This window comes from Protopterus annectens, chromosome 4.part0 (genome assembly GCF_019279795.1).
Source record: "Protopterus annectens isolate FY-2018-M chromosome 4.part0, PAN1.0, whole genome shotgun sequence".
NCBI classification, from domain to species: domain Eukaryota; kingdom Metazoa; phylum Chordata; order Ceratodontiformes; family Protopteridae; genus Protopterus; species Protopterus annectens.
In genome coordinates, this window is record NC_056733.1 from 1218943206 (window position 1) to 1218970199 (window position 26994).

Consider the following 26994-nt stretch of genomic DNA (forward strand, 5'->3'; position numbering starts at 1 on the left):
CTGTGTCTGCGCTTTTTATGAATTGCAGTCGTTGGAAGTTCCGACGGCATCGTGTAATTACATTTTCTGTCAAAGTAATGTCGGGCAAAATCAAACAGACGTTTAATAGTGCTCTTTTAAACCTAGCACAAAACCGACGACCAGTGACGTCGTGGTCTGGGCCTAGGCATGGGATACAATAAGAATGGAAGTCCTTATGAGTTATTTGCTTCCCACAAGAAATACAGTTAACTTTTACCGACATCGGTCTGAGGCAAGAAAAAGTTTCCCCAATGGGGTACTTAGCTTTTTTAGAAGACTTCGGTTCTGGATTCAGAAATGAAAATCTCAGGAGTCGGCCAACCGGCACTTACGAACCGCTTTTGCTTCGGGCACCGCATGGCAAGAAAGACTGAAGAAAATGGCGTCGGCTACATCTTATACACCTCTGTCGCACTGACGTCAGGGAGGAGGCGACAGCAACCGACGCCGGACCAAGACTTTGGAACTCAGGCCGACTGGGGAACCGCCCGACGGCAGGATAACCCAAGTGTAATGACTGCAGCAGTGTAACACGATGAACATCTTGTGAGTATCAGGTACTCTGTAGTACCTGTCTGGCTCCCTAGGGGCCGGAGGTTAAATGTCAGGAGTAAAACTGGAGTCCATAAAATCATCATCCACAACATCCAGGACAGGGGGTATAGCTAAAGGCCTGTGCTGAGGCAACTCTAAAAATTCTCAGAGTCTCTTTTTGGACTGAGAATAGTCTTGGCATTCCCAATGGAAATGCTCTCAAAGTATGCAAGTTTTCACCAAAAGAAAAATCCTCTGGAGGGGAGGCAGAGGGAATGGATTCCTCTGCATATGAATCCTCATAGGCAGATAAGAACATGTCTTCATAATCAGAAATCTATAGTCACCGGACTCCTGGTCTGTAGAAGCTGAAGGGAACTGGATTCTTTGTCTCTTTGCAGGGGAAGACTGACTTCCCTTAATCAGTGTAATAAGGTCTTCAGCCATTCTAAGCATTTGTTTTTGTGGCATGGGAGCATGAGCATGCACTTTGGTCGTTGGTTTTCTAGGTGTAGTGTGTACTCTAGGCCTAAAAAACCTGGCAGTTTTGGTTAGAAAAGAAGTCGGTTTGATTTGAATATCGGTAGAGGGAAGAACTGCCTCAGAAGCCGGTGCCTGCACACTAGCTCCAGACCCATCCAAGGTAGAGACATCCACAGGTTCCATAGTTTAAGCAGCATCTTGCTGCATACCGGACTCCAAATGGGTCTCAGCAGAGGCCTGCGAATCCACTGAAGTGGGCATCAGGGGCTGTGAAGGCTCCTCAGTGTGTACTGGCAGACTGGTGACTATCTTAACGGAAGCGCCGTCTGCAGATTTGGACCTATGCGGTCTGTCTCTGTATTTATCCTTACATTTTTTCGGAATATCGGTAGTCAGATGGCTAACTTGAAGCCATTTCAGAATATGGAGATCGACAGCGAAAGAATTTGGCGACAGAGAGAGCCCGACAACGAATTGTTCGGGTGTTAAACAAGGCACAAAATCGACAGCGAGGGACGTCGTGGTCTGGGCCTAAACAGGTGACGCAGTAAGAATGAAAATCTCTATGAGGTATTTGCCTTCCACAGGTAAGACCATTGTTAACTTTTTCTGACATCGGTTAGAGCAAGAAAAAAGGATCCCCATCCCCAACGGGGTACTTAACTTTAGAAGACTTCAGGAATATTCAATTTGAAAATTAAAATTCAGGTAGCGGCCAACAGGCACTTACGAACTGGTTCTGCTTCGGGCTCCTCGACAAGAAAGACTGCTGTAATGGCATCAGCTGCCTGTTTTTATACCCCTGACGACCTGATGTCAGTCCAGGAGCGACAGCATCAGATGCAGAAATACTAAGTCCCTGGTATTTGGGCCGACTGAGGGCTACCTGCAGGCAGATAACCCAAGTGTGATGACTGCAACAGTGAAACACAAAGAACATCAGAGTTTTTCTCAAAGGGGATGATGACATTTTTTGTCAGTGAGCTTAAGGCCAAGGTTCTCACACCAGTCGTTGGTCTCGGTGAGGCCTTTTTGCAGGATGTTAACATCACTTGGGGAATTAATAGCTCCCAACTTGCAATCATCTGCAAACTTCATCAGCCAGAGTCCCTTGGCCTGGACTTCAGAGAATTAGATACCAAACAGGAGAGGACCCAGGACCGAACCCCGTGGGACACCACTAGTGACTGGTCGGCAGTCTGACATGGAGTCAGCTACTTTCACACTGTGGGCTCTATCTGTGAGCCAGTTTGCAACCCACCATTTATTCTGCCTTACTGCCATACTTAGTGAAGAATACTGGTAAATCTACTGACTGATTCAGACTGAACTCTGAGTATACCTTGGGTAGAAAGGAAGGGTTCATAGGTAATGACACTCTATCGCTGTGAAAAAACATACATGGAGGTTTGGTCGCCAAGGCTTGTAATTCTGACACTCTTCTTGCCGATGTGATTGCTACCAGAAAAAGTGTTTTCCAAGAAAGAAATTTTAGGTCGCAAGAGGATGCTGGTTCAAAGGGTGGTAGGATTATTAGAGAAAGGACAAAATTAAGATTCCATGGTGGCAAGGGCAGTCATATTGGTGGTCTTATCAAATCTGTTCCTCTCAGAAAAGCTTTAAAGATGAGGCATGAAGTTTACACCTTTGTTCCCAATATGAAAATTGGATACTGATGCCAGCTGGACCCATATCATTGCTGCAGCAGCTCCCTCATTGAAAAGTTTAGCTAAGAACTCTAGAATAAAAGCTAAGGGTGCTGAATATGGGTCAGTGGAATGTTGTGCAGCCCAGACTGAGAATCTTTTCCATTTGCTGTGGTACAGTTTCCTCGTAGAGATTTTATGAAAAGAAATTAGAATGTGGCAAACTTCTGGAGTAAAGCTGTGTAGCCTGGCTATACTGGGGATTGAAGCAGCCATGCTGTCAATGTTAGAGAGTGACAAGTTGGATGGAAGTTCCCCGACGGGTGTGTCAGGAGGTCTGCCACCGGGTCCAGAATCCATGGTTCTTCCAGGAGATGAGGCTTCAGGAAGAGGAACCACTTGACGAGGCCAGAATAGGGCGATTAGAATTAAGGTCCTTTCCAGATTGCTGGCTTTCCTGAAGAACTTTGGGTATTAGAGGAAAGGGTGGAAAGTCCCGGGAGCCAATCGTGTACAAGTGCATCCCTCGGGGACTCCCCCGGAGGGAGGATCAGGGCAAAGTAGCTGCTGCATTTTACATTTGCGGCTGTGGTGAAAAGGTCGCAGGAAGGCTGACCCCATCTGCGGAACATCCTTTCTGCTACTTCTTTTTTCAGGGACCACTTGTGTGGCATCAGAATGGCTCTGCTTAGTTTGTTCGCTATCACGTTGGATTACCCCTAGATGTGTGTTGCTATCAGAAAATCATGGGAGGACGTCACCCACTGCCATACTCTCAGGGCCTCTCGACAGAATAGGTAAGATCTGCTTCCTCCTTGTTTGTTTATGTACCATACTACTCTACTGACATACTGTATCTGTATTGCAGTTGTACTAATCGAACAGAGTCCTGGAATGCTTGCAATGCCATAAGCACTGCTCTCATCTCTAGTACACTGATGTGCAAAATGAGCCTCGTGGTCCTGCCAAGTGCCTTGGGCTGTTCTTTCCTGATAATGACTCCCCCCCCCCCCCAATCTGGGAAGTGTCCATGGTCACTGTAGCTAATGGAACAGGGGGAACAAAGGGTTGGGCCCATCTTTAATTGATCTGAATGAAGCCACTAACGAAGATCTTTCTTGCAGGTTTCCGTCAGAGTTATCAAAAGGGACATGGGTAGCTCTTGCATGGACCATTGAGTGAACAGTGTCCACTGGAGGACTCTCGTGTAATCTCGCTAGGAGAATCACCATTATTCCTGCTGCCATAGTGCCCAATACTTTTAGGACTGTTCTCACTTGTACTTTGGACTTGAAGAGGAGGTCCCGGATCTGAAGACGAAGAGTTTGGACCCTCTCTGGAGTAAACCTGACCATGTTTGTTGTGTTTATTTCTTTGCCTACAAAGTTGATATGCTGTGATGGCAATAAGGCAGAATTTTTGTAATTCACTGAAATGCCAAGTTAGGCACACACTTCCAAGGTATTGTCCCTCACTTGAATAAGTAGGTGCTTGGTGGTGGTGGTTAGGAGCCAGTCGTCTAGATATGGAAACACCCGGAATTCCCTGACGCCTCAGGTGAGCCGTGACTACTGCCAGGCATTTAGTGAACACTCTGGAGGCTGTAGTGAGACCAAAGGGCTAAACTGGTAATGACTGGCTTCCAGGTGAAAGCGCAGGTACCTCCTGGATGGCCTGGCCATTTTGATGTGGTAGTACGCATCCTGGAGGTCTACTGAGCACATCCAGTTGTCTTTCTCTAAAAAGTGAAGTACTGACTGCAATGTGACCATCCAGAACTTTGATTTCTTTACTGATTTGTTCAGTCTACTGAGATTCAATATGGGTCTCCAGTCCCCTGTTTTCTTTGGAACCAAAAAGAATCTTGAGTAAGTTCTGGATCCTATCTATTCTGCCAGGACTGACTGGGTGGCTCTTTTTTCTAGCAACTTTTGAACCTCTAAAGTTGCTTCCTCCCTGATTGGGTGGAACGTCTGGGACTTTTTGAGTTTGTAAAACTGAAAAGGGGACTGAATATCCTCTGGATATAATAAGAAGTTATGTCTTACCATAATGTTCCATGTTAGTTGTCTTCTTCTTGCCTTCTTTCTTGCTGGATGGGTTCGGAGCCGATCCTCGGCTCCGACTCGGCCTATAATATAGCTCGAGGGCTATTTTTACCGGCTCGAGGCAGCCCTATATCCCACAATACCATGCGCTAACTCCCCAGATCTCGTTTGGAAGCTAAGACATAGTAAAAATAATGATATTATAATAATAATATTATAACCCTCTTTTACGAGTACAGATTACCTGCTAATAACATTAAGGATACAAGGAAAAAGACGCAACATATTGCATCTCCAGAAATGGAAGGACTCAGAACCTCGAGTCTATCCAGGCTAGGGGGCAGGAGGGAGGGACGCAAGAAAGAAGGCGAGAAGACGACAACTAACATTGAACGTTATGGTAAGACATAACTTCTTAATGTTAAGTTGTCATTCTCGCCTTCATTCTTGCTGGATGGGACAGCGTCCCTAGCACCTTAGTCCTGGGTGGCTCAATGGAACAGACTCCTGAGTACAGTGGAACCAAAATCAGCTCTATTTCTGGAGGCTAAATCAAGCTTGCAATGGGCAATAAAGGTATGTTTGGACGCCCATGTAGCTGCTGCACAAATGGCATCTAGTGGTAACCTTGCTTGAAACGCCGTTGAAGTTGATAGTGCCCTGGTTGAATGAGCCTTAGGCCTAGAGGGAAGTTGCCTGCGTCTCAAAACTCATAGACCAAGGTAATAATAGATGTCAGCCATCTGGAAAGAGTAACCTTCGATACCGGAAGCCCTTTCTTGCCTGCAGCATAAGAGAGAAAGAGCTGGTCTGACTTTCTGAATTGTTTTGTCCTGTTTAGGTAATACCGTAATTGGCGATGAACATCTAATGAATGTAATTTTTCTTCAGCCCTGTTGGTATAGTCAGGGAAAAAGACAGGCAAATCAAAGGAGTGGTTTAGATTTGCTTCCGATAACACTTTTGGTAGGGAGGAAGGGTTTGTTCTGAGAGTTACCCTATCTTTATGAAAAACCAAATAAGGAGGATGGACAGACAAGGCTTGAAGTTCCAATACCCTTCTGGCAGATGTTATAGCTACTAAAAACGTTTTCCAGGAAAGAAGTTTGAGGGAGCAAGAAGCTGCAGGTTCAAAAGGGGGCAGAATTAGTGAGGTTAGAACTAAATTCAAATCCCATTGTGGGGGTGGATCTTTGACTGGAGGTCTGAGCAAAAAGATGCCCTTGAGAAAGGCTTTACAGAGTTTGTGGGACATAATATTTGCTTCTGAGAGTCCAACATGAAAATTAGCAATAGCCGCTAATTGTACCCTGATAGTGGCCGATGATGACCCTGAATGAAAAAGCTCCGCCAGAAAGTCTAGAACCTCATGAATGGGTGCATGGAAAGGATCTAGTTTGTGCCCAGTGTGAAAAACGCTTCCATTTACTCGCATAAGTCTTCCTAGTATTGGACTTATGGGAAGCCAGAATGATATCACGAACAGGAGGAGAAATAAGGGGAAGCCTGGCTATGGCTGGAAGTGGAGCAACCAAGCTGTAAGGTTGATGGAATGTAGAGACTGATGCAGCTTGCCCGTGAGGTGGGTCAACAGATCCGGAAGGGGTTCCAGATGCCAAGGCTGTTCCAGTAGGTATTTGTGCAGGAACGGGAACCAAACTTGTCGAGGCCAAAACGGGGCAATGAGGATCATTTTGGATCTCAATGCGGTTGCCTTCTGAATTAATTGCGGGATCAATGGAAAGGGAGGAAAGGCATAAAGAAGACCCCGGGGCCAAACGTGAACAAGAGCGTCTCTGAGGGGTTGGCCTGGTAGAGGAAAAAGTGTGAAGTCGTCGAGGCACTTGCTGTTTTGGGGAGTTGCGAAAAGGTTACAGCAAGGCTGGCCCCACTTCTGAAAAATTCCGTCTACTACCGCTTGATTTAGAGACCACTCGTGAGGCATGAGGATAGTTCTGCTCAATCTGTCTGCTATGACGTTGGACTTCCCGGGGATGTACGTTGCTATCAGAAACCGTTGAGATGAAATCGCCCATTGTCAAAGTCTGAGTGCTTCTCGACAGAGGGGGTAGGACCTTGTTCCGCCCTGCTTGTTTATGTACCACACCACAGACATATTGTCCGTTTGAATTGCTATAGTCCCCGTGGGAAGAGAGCTCTGAAGGGCTTGCAACGTCAAAAGCACCACCCTCATCTCCAGGACATTTATGTGCAGGTGGCATTCTGACTGCTGCCAAGTGCCCTGGACCGTCCTGCCCTGATAATGCCCCCCCCCCACCTGATCAGGGAGGCATCCGTTGTGACAGTGGCAACTGGAGGGGGGAGAACAAAGGGTCTGCCCTGAAAAAGCTGAGGGGAAACCATCCACCAGGAGAGATGTTTCTTGCAAGATGGTGTTATCAAAATGTTGTGGGTCATTGGTAGCTGTTGAAAGGACCACTGAGAAAACAGCATCCACTGAAGGAGCCTCATGTGGAAGCGGGCTAATGGAAGTAGAAGAATCGCCACCGCCATGAGGCCCAACGCTTACAATACTAGCTTGACTTGGACTCTGTTGGGCTGAAACAGGAGCTGAACATTCCGCCTTATGTCTGTCACTCTCTGAGGTGGTAATGTTGCAGACATTTCTGTGGTGTTTAATACGGCGCCTATAAAGTTTATACATTGACAAGGCGACAAGGAGGACTTCGCAAAATTTATAGAAATACCCAGACTGTTGCAAAGTTGAATAGTGTAATCCCTGGCCATTACTAGATCCTGTTTGGTGGTAGCGGAAATGAGCCAGTCGTCTAAGTATGGAAACACCTGGAATCCTTTCTGTCTCAGGTGAGCCGTGACCACTGCCAAACATTTGGTGAACACCCGGGGGGCTGTGGTGAGACCAAAGGGCAGGGCCCTGAACTGAAAATGACTGACTCCCAGCCGGAAGCGGAGAAACCTCCTGGAGCGCCTGTGTATTTTTATATGGTAGTACGCGTCCTGGAGGTCTAACGAGCACATCCAGTTGTCTCTGCCCAAAAAGGGTAGAATGGACTGCAGTGTTAGCATCTGAAATTTTGTCTTTAGTACAGAGTTGTTTAACCTGCTGAGGTCCAAAATGGGTCTCCAATCTCCTGTCTTTTTTGGTACCAAAAAGAATCTGGAGTAGATTCCAGATACTAGCTGATCTGCTGGGACTGCCTGGATGACTCTTTTTTTTTTTTTTTTTTTTTTTTTTTTAACAGCTTTTTTATTTCTAGCTGAGCCTGACCCCTTTGTGTGGGTGGTACGTCTGGTAGGGGTTTTGGCGGTTGTACCGGAGGGAAAGTGAAAGGGATTTTGTAACCCTCGGATATGATCTTCTGTACCCATGTGTCTTGGAAGAGGGATTGCCAGGCTTCCGGGTACAGAGATGATCTTCCCCCGACTGCCTCCGAAGGCGGACAGTCGGGCAGCTTCTCAGGGATGCTGAAAGGGTTGGTCAGGGAAAGATTCCCTGGAACCCTGGTTCTGTGAACGCCCTCTGCCCCTGGGGCGGCGTCTGTTATTATTCCCCCCTCTGCCTCTAGGGGGAAATTCACCACGTGCGGCAGGCGCGACTCCCTGTGGTTTGCAGAACCACATCTTTCCACCCCTCTGTCCCTTAGGATAAGGTCTAGAAGGCGTGGAAAAACGGACTCCCATGGCAGAGAGAGTCTTACCATCTTGCTCGCATCTGGTGAGGGTATTCTTCACCTGAGGTCCGAACAATTCCGAACCGTCAAAGGGGGTGTTGGTGAAGGACGCCTTGAAGGGATCGGCAAAGTTACAGTCTCGCATCCAAGCATGACGTCTCAACGCAACGCCTGTGCCAGCGGCCCTACTCGCTCCATCGGCTGCATAAGAGATAAGCCGCATGGAGGAGTTAACAATGGAGTTCAGGGTAGCCAGCTGAGAGTTTATTTTGTCCTTAAACCCCGCAGCAAAATGATCCTGTACCGTTTCACCCAGCTCTTTGAGCAAGTCTCTCTGAAGGCGGGTGAAATGACAAATAGTTCAGCGATCGCATAGAAAAGGTCGCTGAAGCAAAGGTCCGCTTGCCGTACCTGTCCATGGTCCTGGACTCTTTGTTAGGAGGATGAACAGATACAGAAGGATCAGCAAATTCCTTCTTAGTGGCTGCTGCTACCACCATAGCATCAACTGAAACACCTTTGGTGAGAAAGGATTTGTCATCTGGTGCAGAAATAAATTTAGAAGGCCTCCTAGGGATAGGTTCCATTGAATCAGGAGCTGCCCACGCCTTTCTAGCCACTACCTCCATCAGTGGGTCGAAAGGGGGAGACACCCAGGAGGTGGAAGGGCGAGATCCAAAAGTGTCAAGGTAAACCGACTCGTCCTCGGAAGGTTTGAGAGTGGACCAATTTCCCCTCTGTCTTAGGATCTCCAGGATGTCTGAAAAGGAGACATCCTCAGAGGGGGATCTGGGGGAACCTTCTGACTCATCCAAGTCGGTGTCCGACGTGACAGACTTGGGGGAGTCTATGTGCTTCCTCTTGCACTTTCTTTTCCTAGGGGGTTCCCCTGAAACTTCAGGGGAGCCCTCGGAAGAGGAGGAGACACCCAAAGTGGGTACCCTACGCTTTGGATCTCTGCTGTCGGGTGTAGGAGGATGGCCAGAGACTGTAACAGGCACTACAGAGGGAGGAGCCGCAGAACTTAACCTTGGAGTGGACACTGGGTCCAGCACACTCCTCATCACCTCGAAGGCTCCCCCATCAGATACCAAAGGTAGCCCCGGCTCCGAAGAGACCGGAACCAACCGAGAATGATGTCAGGGCCGAACTAACCAGAGCCAAAGCTCCGAGAGGGAGAGCGTGGTCGGACAAGGGTCCGATGCCACTCGCCCCCTCGGAGCAGACAATGGAGTCTCGGTGCCCGGACCTCTCCATGGACGGAACCAACGAAGAGGTCGGAGCCGACAACACCGGAGCCGAAGGAGGAAGTATCGGCTCCGACGTGGGCAAGGTCACGGTTCCGACAAACTCCGGCTCCGAACTCGAGAGATGAGTTGGAGGAGGAATGGATAGCTGTATCGAAGGAGCCACAGTCTGGTGAGATGGGCTCTGGAGCATTTGGGCCAGCGCCTGAGATTTTAGGAGTCTACTGACCACCCTCTCGATGTCGTGGTCGGAGAGCCTGGATGACCTCGATGAATGAGTCCTATGGCTCCGCTACGATAGGAGAGGGGACCTCGGAGCTGATCTGACCGACTCTAGCGAAGGGGACCTAGAGCGCTTGCGCGCTGGGGTCGGCTCCGATGATGGGTTCGGAGCGGAAACCACTTTGCTCGCCTCGGAGCCAGACGGAACCGAGGTCGGAGCCGTCTCGATAATGCCAGCCCTCGGCTCAGAAGCTGGAGCCGAGGGCTTGGCGGTTTTTGACGACTTCCCCGAGCCAGACTTGGACGGGGAGTCATCAGGCTTTAACAAGCCCCTTAGGATGAGCTTGTTAACGCCTTTCCTGCAGGACTCAAACTAAATCCGTGACAAATGGAACAAGAGTCTTGCAGGTGTAAAGGCCCCAAGCAATAGACACACGAAGTGTGACCGTCTGTCAGAGACATTTTCTGACAGCACGAGTCACACTTCTTGAATCCCGAAACCTTAGGGTCCTTTGACATCCTGACAAAAAAAGAAAAGGAACACAGTCAGTCCACACACACACACACACACACACACACACACACACACACACACACACACACACACACACACACACCTATTTAAGTTAAAGGGAACTGACTAAAAACCCACACACACACTGAAAGGGGTGGGGGAAAACTAAGGAAAAGCCCGTAGGCCCAAGATAAAAAACTAACTAAAGAAGGGGAAAAAGGACTACCGAAAGGGTAAAGCAGTTAGAATGGACCTAAAGAAGGGTAAGTAACTGGAAAAAAAACTACTGAGACTGAATATATATATATATATATATATATATATATATATATATGAAAAAGCACTTACTGACCGAGCGGTAAAACAGACTACCTCTTGGCGAAGCGCAAACGAGATCTGGGGAGTTAGCGCATGGTATTGTGGGATATAGGGCTGCCTCGAGCCGGTAAAAATAGCTCTCGAGCTATAGTATAGGCAGAGTCAGAGCCGAGGATCGGCTCCGAACCCATCCAGCAAGAATGAAGGCGAGAATGACAACTTAACATTGCTCTGTACCCATTTGTCTGCTGTTATGCTTAGCCAGGCTTGTGGATACAAAGAAATATGACCCCCGACTGCCTCCAGAGGCGGACAGACGGGCCTCCTATCAGGAGTGCTAAAAGGGTTTGCCGAAGTAAGAACTGCGGTCACTCTGATTCTGCGGACCCCACTGTCGCGTGGGTGGCATCTTCCATTACCTCTTCCTCCTCTGCCCCTGGAGGAAGGTTCACCTTGTGTCCTGAAAGGCCCTCTGATTTCCGGAACCATATTTTCCCTGCCATTTGGCCCTTGGGATAGGGCCTTGAAGGTGTGGAAAAATGGACTCCTATGGCAGCGAGAGCTTTTCCTTCTTGCTCACATTGGGTGTTTCCTTTACTTTAGGCCCGAACAAGGACGGGCCATCAAATGGGGTGTTGACAAAGGATGACTTGAAAGGCTCTGGGAAATTACACAAACGCATCCAGGAATGTCTAAGGGCCTAAGGGCAATTCTGGAACCCGCTGACCTGCTTGCTCCATTGGCTGCATAAGATATGAGCCTCATGGATGAGATGACCACTGAATTTAGGGTGGCAAGCTGTGAGGATACCTTGTCTGATACCCCTGCAGCTACTGCACGCTGTAGAGTATCTCCTAGCTCTTTCAGGAGATCTCTCTGAAGTCTAGTAAAATGTGTAAGGTAGTTCAGAGACCTAAGGGAGAAGGCCGCGGAGGAAAAAATGCACTTTCCATATCTGTCCATGGTCCTTTACTCCATATTCGGGGGATGGACAGATGCAGAAGTCTCAGATAATTCCTTCTTAGTGGCCGCCACCATGGTATTTACAGGAGCTCCTTTAATTAAAAAGATTTTGTCATCCAGCGTGGTGATAAATTTGTTTGGCCTTCGAGGGACAGGCTCCACTGTATCTGGAGAATTCCATACCTTTCGAGAAACTAATTCTATCAGTTCATTGAAAGGTGGAGACACCCAGGTGGCTGAAGGTCAAGACCAAAAAGCTTCAGATACACAGACTCATAAGGAGTGATGGGGTTCCTGATGCCTCTCTAAGGATTTCCAAGATGTCAGCAAAGGATACATTTTCAGAGGGTGGCCGTGGGGACCCTTTCGACTCCTCAAGGTCCGTGTCTGATGTAATAGACTCATCCAAGGAGTCTATATGCTTCCTCTTGCATGTTTTCTTCTGGGGAACCTCTTCGGTGGGGCATTCTGGAGAGGTTTTGGAAGAAAGGGTCTCGCCCACCGGGGCTTTCTGAGGCTCAAGGTCGCAACACTGTTGGGTATTTGCCTGTGCAGAGGCAGATACCAGTGCTTTCTGGGACAGAACGCTTGGTTCCAACAGTATAGATGATGTTCGTGGGGACAAAGCTCTCCTCATAGCTGCGAAAGCCCCCCCTCCCATGGCCCGTGAAAATCCCAGGTTCCAAAGAATCTGATGATTTATCCAGTATTATGGGGATGTAGCTCCAAAGCTGAGGTAGGAGCCAAGCTCACTCGAGCCGATGCCCCAAGGGGTAGAGACAGAGCCGAAAGAGTCTCGGTCTGACTGCCCCCCCCCCGACCCTACTGTTGAGTGTCAGCTCCTAGATAACTCGGAGGGCTCTGAGGTAATCAGAGCGATCAGAACCAAAGAATCTTCAGAAGATCTCATTTCTGTCGGTTTCATCACTATTGGTGCCAAGCCTTCTGGCTCCAAAACTCGAACTTGAGTTGGATGAGGAACAAAAGAGAGAGGGATGGGCACCGTCTGCTCTGAACCCACCTGAGTCGATGCCAACAACTCAGCAAGTGACAATGTCTGCAGTAATCTCTGCACCACACGACTCGCATCGAATTCTGATAACCTCCTGGAAGATGGAGCCAATGCTACTGATCGGAACAGAGGAGACCGGCTCCAAAGCAGATGAGCGGGGCTCTGGACTGTAAAGACCGTGGGTTCAGACACACACGGAACCAAAACGGTCAGTCTGTTTTGATCAGATTTTTCTGAGGTTGTCGGAGACATTCTGGGCTGTTTTGTCGAAGGCTCCGATGATGTAGAAGAAGAAGGAGACAACCTCTTTGATTGAGGTTTGGGTGAAATTTGATCCTTGTCCAAAGCCTCCGCAAAGGAGGATTTAACTAAACCTCTCAAAATCAACTTGTTCTTATGCTCTTGTAAGACCCTAGAGCTAAAGGAATGACGTACAGAGCATGTTTCTTGCAGATGGACTGCTCCTAAACAATAAACGCAGTCTCAGTATGTCCATCTGTGATGGCCATTTTTTGGGAACACTTAGGACATTGGTTTCACCTTTTTTTGCTTGGACACTACTAACAATTCTACACACACACACACACACACACACACACACACACACACTAAAGACACCCTCTAACTTAAATGGGAATCAACAGAAAGGAAGGCTAACTTAAGCCTTAAAATAAATCAGAATTTCACACACAAACAATGCTTAAAGTAATCCCGTAAGACTGTTGGTAACTAGAAGCTAGATATGGAACCCAAATTTAAATGTGTATAAGAATAAGTATATATAAATACACTAACTGTTCTATAATAAACACAATGCAGTCCAACAACAGAGAGTAGGGCTATGAGGGTTAAATGCAAATGACGCTCAAAAACACAGGAAAAATACTATTGAAGAACTAACGGCTATCTATCCAAACAAAGGCCTAAACACAAAGGCCTGAAGTAAATGCACGGGTTTACTATTAAAATTTCGAACGGCACTCCGTCGACTGTGCTATAGTCGGCAACGGAAGTTCGAAAACATCGAATGTCGAAGTCAAAAAATCAATCTAGGAACGGTTTTAACATGGGTTGAGGTAGGTGTTCAGTATTATTCTGAACTACAAACATCTCCCCTACCTCGACCCATGTTAAAACCCATTCCTAGATTGTTTTTTTGACTTCGCAATTATCATTTTCGAACTTCCGTGTTCAACTATAGTACAGTCGACGGAGTGCCGTTCGAAATTTTAATAGTAAACCAAACACTAAATATGTAAGAAGAAGTAAAGTACAGCTGGGTACACTTACCATAAATGTAGATGTTCAAGTGTATTCACTGTTGCAGTCATTACATTTAGGTAATCTGCTGGCAGGTTGCCCTCAGTCGGCCTGAATAACAAGGTCTTGGGTCCTGCGTCGGTTGCTGTCTCCTCTTCCATGATGTCAGGTCGTAAGGGGTATAAAACATGCAGCCGACGCCATTTTATTCAGTCTTTCTCGCAGTGCGGTGCCCGAAGCAGAAGCAGTTCGCAAGTGCTGGTCGGCAGACTCCTGAAATTTTCGCATTAGAGTTATAGAACCGAAGTCTTCAAACTAAAGCTAAGTACCCCGTTGGGGAAACTTTTTCTTGCTCCTTACCAATGTCAGTAAAAGTTAATAATTGCATTACTTGTGGAAAGCAAATACCCCATAAGGATTTTCATTTGTACTGTATTCCTTGCCTAGGCCCAGATCACAACGTGCCTTGCTGTCGGTTTTGTGCTAGATTTAACCAACGCACTATTAAGCGTCGGTATAGTTTTGCTTCTAAATATTTTGGTTCGATTTAATTATCCTGAAATGTTGTTGGTTAGCAGTCTGACTACCAGAGTTTACAAAAAACACAAAGAAAAAGACAGAGACAGACCGTCGAGGTCCAAAACGGACGACGAAGCTTCTCCATAAGCCAGTTCGCTGGTACTCCGTGAGGTGCTTTCGCAGCCCCTAATACCCGCAACTTTTGAGTCGCAGGCCTCTACCGAGACCCAGGGTCTTTACAAAGTGCCTGGCACCAATAATTGCATTTTGCAGACAAAGAAAAATTCAAATATATCCTTACTTGGACGACTGTCTCATTCAAGCAGAGAACAAGGACATTCTTCTTCAACATCTGGCATTTGTGAAAATGCTTCTAACATGCCTGGGGTACACAATAAACGAAAATAAAATCACAACTGGTAACCTCTCAAAAGATAACATTCCTGGGTGCAAGCTTGAATACAACTGTCCAGATGGCTTACCTCACGAGCGACAAGCAAAGGCAACTGACTACTTACTTCAAACTGATGGCAACAAAACTCCGGTTATCTGCAAGACAAATTCTGCAGGCTTTGGGCTTCATGGCATCCTGCATCCTACTGATTCCATATGCAAGACTGCATATGAGGAAACTTCAATGGTACCTAAAAAGTTTATGGAGTCAACATTGTCAGAGTCTGGAAACAATGATTCCTCTCATTCCCTGCCTACAACAGGAGTTTCTCTGGTGGGCAAAGGCATGTCACCAAAACATGGGACGGTCCTTCACTCTTCCCCCTGCCAGCCAAACCTTAACAGATGCAGGTGCCAGGATCCACCACAACGCACGCACTCAGGTCCCTCAACAACAGGTACAAATATGACTCTGTCATTGCACATGTGGGTGTGAATGACCTGAGCTGTCCCTCTCTGGACTACATGAAAAGAGACATGGGGGAGCTGTCTGATAATGTAGCCCAGGCTTGTATGACCCTAGCTCTAAGCAGCATTCTACCATCACCCAGAACGATACCACAGTACAAGCAGAAAATGACTGATGTGAAGTTGTCTTGTCTTCATTCTATGCTGATGGGTTCGCAAACGATCCTCGGTTCTGACTCGGGCACTTAGTAAAGCTCGAGATCTGAAACATGCTTGTGGCTCCATCCCTATCCCATGATGCTGCAGTGCTTTCCTCAGATCTTGTTTGCCTCTGAAACAGATCAGATCTACGACTAGCTCGGGCTAAGTAGAAAATATTTATTTCTTCAAAAAAAACTGATAACTTAAAATGTTTGGCTTTTTCCATAGTTAGAAGTGTACTTAGTATCCTTAAATAGTATTGGAATAGTTGTTTGCTTTTTACATAGTTAGTGTGTGTTTATTCAGGCCGTTGTGTTAGGCCTTTATTTTGATAGACGAACCATTAGTTAGGCTGTGTTGACAGTCATTTAGTTTTTATTAATTGAACTTGTACTCTTGCAAAATAGTTGATGTTCTTCGTGTTTCACTGTTGTAATCATTACATTTGGGTAATCTGATGGCAGGTTGCCCTCAGTCGGCCTGAATAACAAAGTCGTAGGTCCTGCGTCGGTTGCTGTCTCCTCTTCCATGACGTCAGGTCATCAGGGGTACTGGGCGCAGTAGATAAGCCAAAGGGCAGTGCAGTGAATTGGTAATGCATTAAGCCCGCCTTGAATCTGAGGCATCTTCTGCATGACTGTCTTATTGGGACATGCAGGTATGTCTGTTTTAGGTCTAATGTCACCAGCCAAGCATTCTTGCCCAGCATGGGCAGAAGCTGCTGCAAAGTCAGCATTTTGAATTTTGGAATGTCCAGATATGTGTTCAAAATCAATAAATCCAGTATTGGCCGCCAGGCCTAGTCCTTTCTGGGTACCAAGAACAGTCTTGAGTAAAAACCTTGTCCTTTTTCCTGTTCTGGTACTGGCTGAATGGCCCCCATATCCATGAGGGATGTAACCTGTTGCTGTGCCTCTGCCCATTGATTTTTTGGCAGATCTGGCCAACCGTTTTCCATTGGCAGAGTATGGAAATGGAATCTGTATCCCTGTTATACTATGTTTAGCACCCACTTGTCCTGGGTTATTAACTGCCAATTTTGAGCAAAATGTGCTAATTTTTCCCTCTAAGGGTGCTGCCAAAAGATAAGTGCTTGGTGCAGGCAGAGGGGAAGTCAATGGGACTGTTTTCTGTAGGTTTGCGCTTCATCTCCTCCAGATTTGGAGGTAGAAGCGCCCCATTGCTTTGACCTGTATAAATCTTGCGCCTGGTATCTAGAACCTTTAGGGCATTTGAATTTGCCCCTTTGAGCTCTGTCTGACACAGGAAAGGACCAATTTTTTGTAGGCCAGTGTCTACTGAATCTTGGTGGCTACACTTGTAAGAAGTCTTTTACAGTTTGCATAGACTTAGCTTTGTCTTCCATTTTATTTAAAACCTCTTCTGCCTTAATACCAAACAGAGTATCATGCTGTAAAGGTGCATCTAACAATTTAGCTTTAACATGATCAGGCAAATTGTGTTCCTTTAGGCAGGCATGCCTCCTAATCACAGATCCGGTAATTGGCCTCTAAGAAATCAAAACCACATTGCAAAGTATGCTTTCCAACCTGTTCAGCTGCATGCAATAATTCCTGCAATTCTTTATTTTCTGCACATTCAGAAATCAACATCATTTTCTGTTTCAGCAATCCCATAACTGTTGATACTTGAGCATATGTAATTGACAGTTTACGGCCCTAACTGCCAAGGTTGCAGATGTATAAACCTTTTTTCCTCATATATCCAGTGCCCTGGAATCTCTGTCAGAGGGAGTAGGATTATTTGCTGTTGAGGCATTAACTCCCTTTGGACCCTGTGAAATAGTTTCAGGATCAGCAGCAGGGTTTCTAAATAAACATTTATGAGAGTCAGGGACCCTGTAATATCTGTCAGGCTTGCTGGGAGCAGGAGGTAAGGAGTCAGGGGTCAAGCTTGACTCCGAAAACACATCATCCACAATGTCTAAAACAGGGGGGTATGGCTAAAGGCCTGTGCTGAGGGAGAAGAAGGAAATCCCAGAATCTCTTTTTTGATTCTGAGAAATCTTGACTCTCCCAGTGAAAATGCTGTCAAAGTATGCAAGGTTTCTCCAAATGAATAATCCTCAGGAGGTGATGCAGATGGTATAGACTTTCTCTGCATCTAAATCCTCATAGGGAGGGATAGATAATTTCTGATCAGAAGAAATAGAAACCTGATCTGAAGATTCATAATCAGTGTCTTGCCTAGGCCTCTTATCTGGAGGGGGATGGGTACCCCTGATCAAGGTAATAAGGTCTTCAGCCATTTTGATCTTCTGTTTCTAGGCATAGAGGCTTGTGCACGTGGCTCATGCGTCGTTTTTTTAGTTTTAGAAGTTCCTTTTGTCTTTGGTTTTGCAGCTGTCGTCGGTTTGATATAGAAATGCTGAGGCCTAAATACACCTTCTGAAGCCGGTGCCTGCTCAGCGGCTCCGGACCCATCCGAGGGAGATGCATCCATGGGTCCAATACTTTGAGGATCTCGCGGCATTCCAGATTCCACATGGGTGTCAGTAGGGGCCTGCGACTCGAAAGTAGCAGGTGTCATGGGCAGCAAAAGCATCTCATTGAGTACCGGCGACTGGCTTAGGAGAAGCTTTGTCGTCGGTTTTGGACCTCGACTGTCTCTCTCTGTCCTTTTCTTTGCGTTTTTTATGTACTCCGGTAGTCGGATTGCTATCCAACGACATTTCTGGGTAGTTAAATCTGTTTCCAAAATACTTTGAGGCAAAAATATACAGACGATTAATAGTGCGTTGGTTAAATCTAGCACAAAACCGACAGCCAGGCACGTTGTGATCAGGGCCTAAGCAAGGAATACAGTATAAATGGAAATCCTTATGAGGTATTTGCTTCCCACAAGTAATACAATTATTAACTTTTTCTGACATCGGTATGGAGCAAGAAAAAAGTTTTCCCAACGGGGTACTTGGCTTTAGTGAAGACTTCGGTTCTGAAACTCAAACTCGTATATTTCAGTAGTCGGCCGACCGGCACTTGCAAAATGCTTCTGCTTCAGGCACCGCGCGGCAAGAAAGACTAAAGAAAATGGCGTCGGCTGCATGTTTTATATCCCTGATGACCTGATGTCATGGAAGGAGAGACAGCAACCGACGCAGGACCCAATACTTTGGAATTCAGGCCGACTGAGGGCAACCTGCCAGCAGGTTACTCAGAGGTAATGACTGCAACAGTGAAACACGAAGAACATCTGTACTATGTTCTTCGTGTTTCAGTGTTGCAGTCACTACATTTGGGTAGATTCCCAAAGCTAAGGATGGGAGGAGGAATTTAGAAAGCATTAGGACCAGCTATAAGGCCCTGCAAGACTGCAGTGGCAAAGCCAGCTCTGGATTTAGAGAAAATTGGCAAATGGTAATGCTTGGTGAAAGTATGTACAGAACACCAGGTAGCAGCTTCTAGGATGTCCCTGGTAAGTATGCCTCTGAGAAAGGCTGCTGAGGTAGATGCAGTCCTGGTTGAGTGGGGTCTGATCCCCTGTGGAATAGGTTTTCCATGGTGCTTATAGTAGAAATTAATGCAATGGCATATCCATTTGGAGATGGTTTGCTTTGAAATAGCCTTCCACTCTGTCCCTGCAGCAAATGTCACCACTTGTTCAGATTTCCTTTGAGGTTTAATCCTGTCCAAGTAAAATCTAAGTTGTCTGTGCACATCTAAGGAGTGCAGTATCCATTCCCCTTTGTTCTGTGGATTAGGAAAGAAGGTTGGCAAATGAATGAACTGATTAAGGGCCACACTGGACACCACCTTTGGCAAGAAAGAGGGATTGATCCTGAGGGACACCCTGCCCGCATGAAAAATGATGAAAGGCTCCACTGCCATAAGGGCCTGCAATTCAGATACCCTTCTTGCTGAAGTGATTGCTAAAAGGAAAGCTGTTTTCCAAGAAAGGAATTTTAAATCTGCAGTAGCAGTTGGCTCGAAAGGAGGAAGGGTGAGTTTCTCCAATACAAAGTTAAGGTCCCAGGCTGGAGATGGAGCTCTCCTGGGTGGTCTTAAATTTTTGGATCCTTTGAGGAACTGACTGCAACAGTGCAACATGAAGAACATCTGCTTAAGCAGTGGATGAGAGAAGAGGGGAGGCTCTCTGTTATAATGAGCTTAAATGGCTGAGGCGTGATTTTTTATTGAGGAAAAAGACAGGCCCTTGTGCAGCATCTCAGTTAAGTATTGTAAAATCTGAGGTAAATTGGGCACTGCTGTGCTCATCCCTTGAGAATGCTTCCAGGCACAGAATCTTTTCCATTTTTCAGCATAAGATTTTCTAGTACTAGGCCTTCTTGCCTCTAAAATGATATTCATCACTGGTTTACTGAGGGATGGTAAAGGAGAGATTAGGTAAATTAGCCAGGCTGCTAGGTTCAGTGTTTGAAGCTGAATGTGCAGAATCTGGTTCTCTAGCTGAGACAGCAGGGTAGGAGTCTGAGACACGTGCCATGGGGCCCACAGTGACATACTGCGCAGGAGGGAGTGCCAGTGCTGGCGTGGCCAGTCTGGTGCAATCAAAATCATCCTTGATTTGTCTTGGTTGATCTTTAGTAGTACTTTGGAAAGCAGAGGCCGAGGAGGAAAGGCATAAACTGTTAGGTTTTCCAGCTGAAGGGCAGAGCATCCACTTTCCAAGCTTGTATGTGGGGAGTCCCTGTGCAAAATTTTTCCAATCGATAGTTCTGGGGGGAGGCAAACAGGTCTAAATCTGGGCTCCCCCATTTGCTTGTCAACATGTTGAAAATCCTTGGTTCCAGTTACCACTTGTGTGGGTCCATGAGATTTCTGTTTAGTCCATCTGCCAGTGTACTTAGTTTTCCTGGCAGGAATTGAGCTTGTAGATGCACTTGGTAACTCAAGGCTGTGTTCCACAATGCCATGGCTAGTCCGAAGAGGGAGTAAGAATGTGTACCCCCCTGCTTGTTTATGTACCACATAACAGTGGTGTTGTCCATCTTTACCATTAATTGTCCTAGAAGAATGTGGTCCTGGAAGGCTGTCAGAGCATTCTGAACAGCTAACATTTCTTTTAGATTGATGTGCAGGTGCATTTGCCCTGGGTTCCATTTGCCCTGAATGCACTTCCCTGCCAGATTTGCCCCCCCCCCCCGCATAGTCTGATGAGTCTGTTAGGGTTTGGGAAGCAGGGGGTAGAGTGAATGGTAGTCCCTTGTTTTGGTGGCAGGCCTCTGCCCACCAAAGGAATTCTAGGCGTAGGCAAGGTAAGATAGGAATCATTGCTTCTAGATCCTGAGAATGTTGACACCATAGGCTTTTTAGCTACCACTGTAGTTTCCTCATATGCAGTCTTGCATATGGAATTAGAAGAATGCAGGAGGCCGTGAACCCCAAGGCTTGTATTTGCCTTGCAGATAGCAGGGCTTTTGTGGCTACTTGTTTGAAGTAGGTTGTCAAGTGAATTTGTTTCTCTGGCGTGAGGAAAGCCATCTGGGAAGTTGTATTCAAGCTTGCTCCCAGGAATATAATTTGTTCACAGGGTACCAGGTGTGATTTCTTTTCGTTTATGGTGTACCCCAGACAAGTTAGCACCCTATATACAAAAGCCAGATTCAAAAGTATGCCCTGGTTTTCTGCCTGAATTAGACAATAGTCCAGGTATGGGTATATTTGAATATTACTTTGCCTGCAAAATGCAATGACTGGAGCTAGGCACTTTGTGAATACCCTGGGCACAGTAGATAAACCAAAGGGCAGTGCAGAGAACCAACAGTGTGTAGCCTGCTTTGAAGCGTAGGTATCTTCTGCAAGATTCCCTGATTGGGATGTGCAGGTATGCTTCCTTTAAATCTAGTGCTGCCAACTTGTCCCACTGTACTCATCCCTCATTAGACCTATTATAGAATACAACGCCCAGTTTGGTATGTACCTCTCAAGACATCTGCAACTGGAAAGGCCGCAGAAATATCTCACTAAAAGAATCACAGGCCTAAAGCAGATGCCCTACACTGACTGCCTTAAAAAAACTCCAGCTATACTCTGTCGTATATCGTCTACTCAGAGGCGATCTCTGCTTAACATACAAGGCCATGTCAAACCCAGAGCTGTTGGACATGCTACACTTAAAGAAATCCCAATCCCTCAGAGCCACATGCTCCAGGGATCTAAACCTTGTCATCACAATAAATAAAACATGCTGGAGGGATAGATTATTGATGCATAGACTCCCCAGACTCTGGAATATATTGCCCATACATGTCAAGCAGAGTGCCTCTTTGGCCCTCTTCAAAAGGAACCTGGACGATTGGATGGGAGAAAGGAAATTCACCCCAGGAATCACGTCAGTCGCCCTGCTTGACAGGGGTCCAGGGAAGTAAATAGTGTGGGAGGAAAAAGCCAGGAAATTGTTATGGCTAGGCTTGTATAGGCCCTAGGGCTGATAGCCTAGTACCAACCTATGAACCAGGCATTTTTGCCTAGCATAGGAAGCAATTGGTGAAGAGTCAGCATCTTGAATTTTGGAATCACCAAAAAGGTGTTTAGAGTAGATAGGTCCAGGATCGGACACCATGAATTGTCTTTTCTGGGTACCAGGAAAAGTCTCGAGTAGAAACCTTGTCCCTTTCCCTCTTCTGGTACCAACTGAATAGCCCCTATGCTTAAGAGAGAGAGAGTACTTGCTTTTGGGCCTCTGCCCACTGATTTGGAGGTAGATCCGGCCAACCGCTTCGAGTTGGTAACGTGTGGAAGTGAAATCTGTATCCTTGGGAAACTATATTTAAACCCCATTTGTCCTCGGTAATGAGTCCCCAGTACTTTGCATGAAGTGCAATCTTTCCCCCCAAAGGGGCAGTCAGTTGAGAAGTGCTTAAAAGTTTTAAAAAGTCGTCAATGAGACAGTTTACCATAGGGGTGAGTTTTATTGCTCCCAGGTTTGAAAGTGGAGGCCCCCCACTGCTTAGTCCTGTGCGTACCCTGGGACTGAAGCCTGGATGCTCTGCTAGATCTGGGTTTGGACTGAGAAGGTCTGGAAGAGGCAGGAAAGGACCAATCCTTAGAAGGCAATGCCTACTAAATCTCGGATGTTGTATTTGTAAAAAATCTTTAACAGTTGCATAGATTTAGCTTTTTCCTCCATCTTTTTAAGAAATTCTTCTGCCTTGTTGCCAAACAGGCGGTCCTGATTTAAGGGAGTATCCAGTAATTTCGCTTTAACATAATCTGGCAAGGATTGCTCCTTAAACCAAGCATGCCTTTTAAGTACAGACCCAGTTACAGCAGCCCTGCAAGATGTCTCTAGTGAATCAAAACCACATTGCAACGCATGCTTACCAACTTGTTCAGAAGAATGCATTAAATCCTGTAAATCCTTATTTTCAGCACAATCAGGAATCAACATAATTTTCTGTTTAAGCAATCCAATAATATGCTGCTGATACTTTAACATATGAAACTGGCAATTCAAGGCCCTAATGGCCAAGGTTGCAGAAGTGTACAACTTCTTACCCCATCTATCCAGCGCCCTAGTGTCTCTATCAGAGGGGGTAGGATTTTTGGCAGTAGAAGCTTTAATGCCCTAAGGTCCCTGTGAAATGGTTTCAGGATCCGCAGTAGGATTTTTAAAAAGGAACTTGTGAGAGTCAGGAACCCTGCAATATCTATCAGGTTTTCTGGGAGCAGGAGGTAGAGAGTCAGGGGCCATGCTAGACTCCGAAAAGGCATCAACAATGTCCAGTACAGGACGTACAGTTAAAGGCCTGTGCTGGGGCAGGAGTAAGAAATCCCTAAGCCTCTTTTTAGAATATGAGAAATTCTGACTTTCCCAACCAAAATGCTCCCTGAGTGTATGCAAGGTTTCATCCAAAAGAGAAATCCTCTGGGGGAGAAGCAGAGGGAATAGAGTCCTCGGTATCAGAATCCTCACAGGTAGATAAGGGTAAATCCTGGTCATCAGAGGAAACAGAAATTTCAGAATCCTAATCAGAAGTATCATAAACAAACTCAGTCCTAGGTCTCAGAGGGGGAAGGTTGGCTTCCCCTGATTAAAGTAATAAGGTCTTCAGTCATTCTTATCATTTGTTTTTCAGGCATAGAGGCCTGACCATGAGGTCTGGGCGTCAGTTTTCTAGGCATGGTTCGAGGTTTAGGCCTTGAAGAAGAAGATGGTGTCTATTTAATATGCAAGTCAGTAGGCCTGAATACACCCTCAGAAGCCTGTGCCTGCACAGCGGCTCCGGACCCATCCAAGGAAGAGACATCCGCGGGTTCCACAGTTGAAGCATCTTGTGGCATATCGGACTCCGAATGGGTCTCAGTAGAGGCCTGCGAATCTGAAGTAGTGGGTATCAGGGGCTGTGAAAGCGTCTCACTGAGTACTGGCACTTTGGCGGCCTGTCTCTGTCTTTATCTTTACTTTTTTTGGAATGTCAGTAGTCGGATGGCTTACCGAAGACATATCTGGATAATTAAACCGAGCACCAAAATATTTAGAAGCGAAAAAATATACCAATGACTGACGGTTCGTGGTTTAAATAAGACACAAAACCGACAATGAGGTACGTTGAGGTCAGGGTCTAGGCAAGGAATACAGTACGAATGAAAATCTTCATGAGGTATTAAGAAATGCAATTATTTACTTTTAATGACATCGATTTAGAGCAAGAAAAAGTTTCCCCAATGGGGTACTTAGCTTTTAGGTGAAGACTTCAGTTCTGAAACTCTAAAATGAAAATTTCAGGAGTTAGCCGACTGGCGCTTGCGAACTGCTGCTTCTTTGGGCACCGCACAGCAAGAAAGACTGATGTAATGACGTCGGCTGCATGTTTTATACCCCTGATGACCTGACATCACGGAAGAGGACAGCAACCGACGTAGGACCCGAGACTGTTAATCAGGCCAACTGAGGGCTACTGCAAGCAGATAACCCAAATGTGATGACTGCAACAGTGAAACACGAAGAACATCAGTGGAAAACAGTTAAAGCTTAAAAAAAAGGGGGGGGGGGCTTTCCCTTCCTTTGATTCCAATATAAGGAAACTTTTAGTTATGTACTCACCATAACTTCAGATGTTTGGGATCCATCTCGCCTACATTCTGACTGATGGGTTCGGAGCCGATACTCGGCTCCGACTCGGCACGCTTATGCCAAAGAACGAAGTCTCTTATTGGCTGAGCTTACTATATCCCAGGATGCACCACTACCAGTCCCCCAGATCTAGTTTGTCCGCATACATGCACACACGCATGCACTGCTTATATAACATTGACAGATGATACAAGATAAAAACAGTAGAACTCAAACCGTTCAATCTCTTCTGATCTCCAAGGCAGGGGCAAGGAGGGTGGGTATTAGGAATGTAGGCGAGATGGATCCCAAACATCTGAAGTTATGGTGAGTACATAACTAAAAGATGTTATGTGATCCTATCTCGCCTACATTCTGACTGATGGGACAGCGTCCCTAGCACCTAAATCCTGGGTGGCTCACTGGAAAACACTCCTGAGTACCGTGGAACCAAATGATGCTCGTCCTTTAGATGCCACATTCAATTTATAGTGGGAAATGAAAGTGTGCGGGTTGGACCAAGTAGCCGCAGCACAAATCTCAGAAATAGCGAGCTTGGAATGGAATGCAATAGAGGTAGCCATAGCTCTAGTAGAGTGAGCTTTGACAGATGTTGTAAGTTGTTTATTTGAAGAGGAATAAGCTTGAGTTATGCAATCTCTGATCCATTTGGCAATAGTAGCTTTAGTGATGGTTTTACCCAGTTTACTATCTGGAAAGGACACAAACAATTGATCTGTTTTCCGAATTTGTTGAGCCCTATCTAGATAGAAGCGCAATTGCCTGTGAACATCCAATGTATGGAAGGTGTATTCCGCTTTGTTTGAAAATTTTGGAAAGAAAACTGGTAGCTCTAAAGATTGTTGGAGACAGAGATTAGAGCAAACTTTTGGGACAAAGGATGGATTAGGCCTAAGTGATACTCTATCCTTGTGAAAAATCAAGTACGGTGGTTTGATAGATAGGGCTTGAAGTTCTGAAACTCTTCTTGCAGAGGTAATTGCAATTAAGAAGGCAGTTTTCCAAGACAGATATTTCAACTCACATGTAGCAGCCGGTTCAAAGAGGGAAGATGTTAAGGCACGAAGTACCAAATCAAGATCCCACGGAGGCGCAGGATGAAAACTGGGGGTCTTAAAAGCACAGCACCTTTCATGAAAGTTTTACATAATCTGCTGCTCATCAACGGTGGGTCTATGGAATCGTGAAATTTGGAGATAGCTGCTAGTTGGACTTTAATAGTAGAGACTGAAGATCCTTGATTAAACAAGGATGTTAAAAATTTCAAGACCTCTGGTATCGGGGCAGTAATAGGGTCTAAGCCTCTGAGTTGAGCCCAGATAGCAAACCTCTTCCACTTACTGTGATACAATTTCTTAGTGGTGGGTTTGTGGGCTGAAGATAAAATGTGAATAACTTCCGGGTCCAAGGTGTGATTTCTGACTATAGTCGGAAGTGGAGGAGCCAAGCTGTTAATTTCAAAGTGTGAAGGGACTGGTGCTGTTGTCCCGACTGATGAACCCGAGGGTCCGGAATTAGATCCAAGAACCAAGGACCGTCCAGGGTATATTTCTGTAGGTAGGGGAACCATACCTGACGAGGCCAGTACGGAGCAATTAGAATCATTGTGGACCCCAATTGGGAAGCTTTCTGGATGACTTTGGGGAGGAGTGGAATCGGAGGGAAAGCATAAATCAGTCCTGTTGGCCAAGGTTGGACTAGAGCATCCATAGCTGTCTCCCCTTGACGCGGGGTCAAGGAAAAGAACCTTTTGCACTTCGTGTTTCGTGGTGTTGCAAACAGGTCACAGCACGGAATCCCCCATCTTTTGAAAATCTGAGCTGCTACTGTTTCGTTCAGAGACCACTCGTGAGGAGAGAGAATAGTCCTGCTCAGTCTGTCTGCCAATACATTGGATTTGCCTGGAATGTGGGTCGATACCAGGAAGCGCTTGGTAGCCACTGCCCATTCCCACACCCTCATGGCCTCTCTGCAAAGGGGGGTAAGATCTGGTCCCTCCTTGTTTGTTTAGATACCAGACCACCAACATGTTGTCTGTGTGGATGGCGATAATGCCTTGAGGGAGAAACTTGTGGAGGGCTTGTAAGGACAGAAGTACAGCCCTCATTTCCAACACATTGATATGGAGAAATGTTTCGTTTGGAAGCCAAGAACCCTGAACTGACCTGCCCAGACAATGCCCCCCACCCGTCTGGGAGGCATCCGTAGTCAAGGTGGCCACCGGAGGGGGTATAACAAAGGGTCTTCCCTGATTCAGATTGGATGGCCGAAGCCACCAGCGGAGGTCCCGTTTGCACGTTTCTGTAATCAGTAAGTGATGATTGAGGGGGAGATCTTGAAAAGACCATTGTGTCGATAATAGCCACTGGAGAATCCTCATGTGCAACCTTGCCAGAGGAACTAGGAGAACCGTGGCAGACATTGAACCTAAAAGT

General features: G+C 46.3%; 1 protein-coding gene across 1 annotated transcript in view; it reads right to left on the reverse strand.

Moving 5' to 3' along the window:
- The window catches only part of TCERG1 (transcription elongation regulator 1), a 2274660-nt gene that overhangs the window by 316689 nt on the left and 1930977 nt on the right, over window positions 1-26994 (reverse strand). The window lies entirely within an intron of this gene.